The sequence below is a fragment of the Boleophthalmus pectinirostris genome, unplaced genomic scaffold (assembly GCF_026225935.1).
Source record: "Boleophthalmus pectinirostris isolate CB_2022bp ecotype Guang Dong unplaced genomic scaffold, ASM2622593v1 HiC_scaffold_20, whole genome shotgun sequence".
Lineage (NCBI taxonomy): Eukaryota > Metazoa > Chordata > Actinopteri > Gobiiformes > Gobiidae > Boleophthalmus > Boleophthalmus pectinirostris.
Genome location: NW_026571153.1, coordinates 33,027,941 through 33,028,816, shown reverse-complemented (window position 1 = coordinate 33,028,816; position 876 = coordinate 33,027,941).

Sequence of the window (876 nt, the reverse complement as noted above, 5' to 3'; positions counted from 1 at the left end):
ACTGTGCCCGTCTCAGCCAATCACAAAGCAGCAAGGACAGCGTGGGCTCCCCTCGGCCAATCACAAAGCGGAGAGGACAGCGCGGGCTCCCCCTCAGCCAATCACAGAACGACAAGGACCACAGACCGGTGTATCTACTTCCAAACAGAAACAAAAGTCACGTCTCTGCCACACACTTGTCTTCATAATGATGCAACTGTATTCCCTGGAATGTTCCACAGTATGCATTTAACTTTCCCTCCTTCGATTAGATGTGTTTATTGTTAAAAGCAAGCAAGTAAGCAAATAAACAAACATTCGTAAAGACACAATATATTTTGATCACCATGTTCCCTTTTATTGTTGTGCTTTATTCACCGAAAACAACGTATTAACATGTTTAATAAATTTCATTTTTGTCCCCTCCCTGTGCTGTCTGAGCTAAGTCACTCCCCCTTCAGAGCACTGTCACAACACAAAAAGCATGCATCCCTCTAATAAAACTACTGCACATTGTATCAGGTTTGTGAAATCGCTGTGTATAGTTTAGTGCCATGTTTTTTGTGTATTTATAGAGAATTGTCATGTGGGAGCATGGGTGATGTAGGCTTGTGGGTGAAGCATTGGACATAATTTTACAGGAGAGATTGCTAAATTACTCAAACATGCATGGATGACAGCTAAAACTTCTTCAGGCATGTTGTGATAAGGGAACAACGTCATTAGCCTGATTCATCAGCTGGTTTCACTTCATGGAAACTGTCTGACCTCGCAGCATTAGGATTTGTTTGCTCGATGTTAGGCAGATCCTTTTTTTATTTAATCAATTGCTGCTATTTGGTCGTGACATATGTAATGACTGGTATAACTGCTATGTATAACTGGTATATTAAGCTT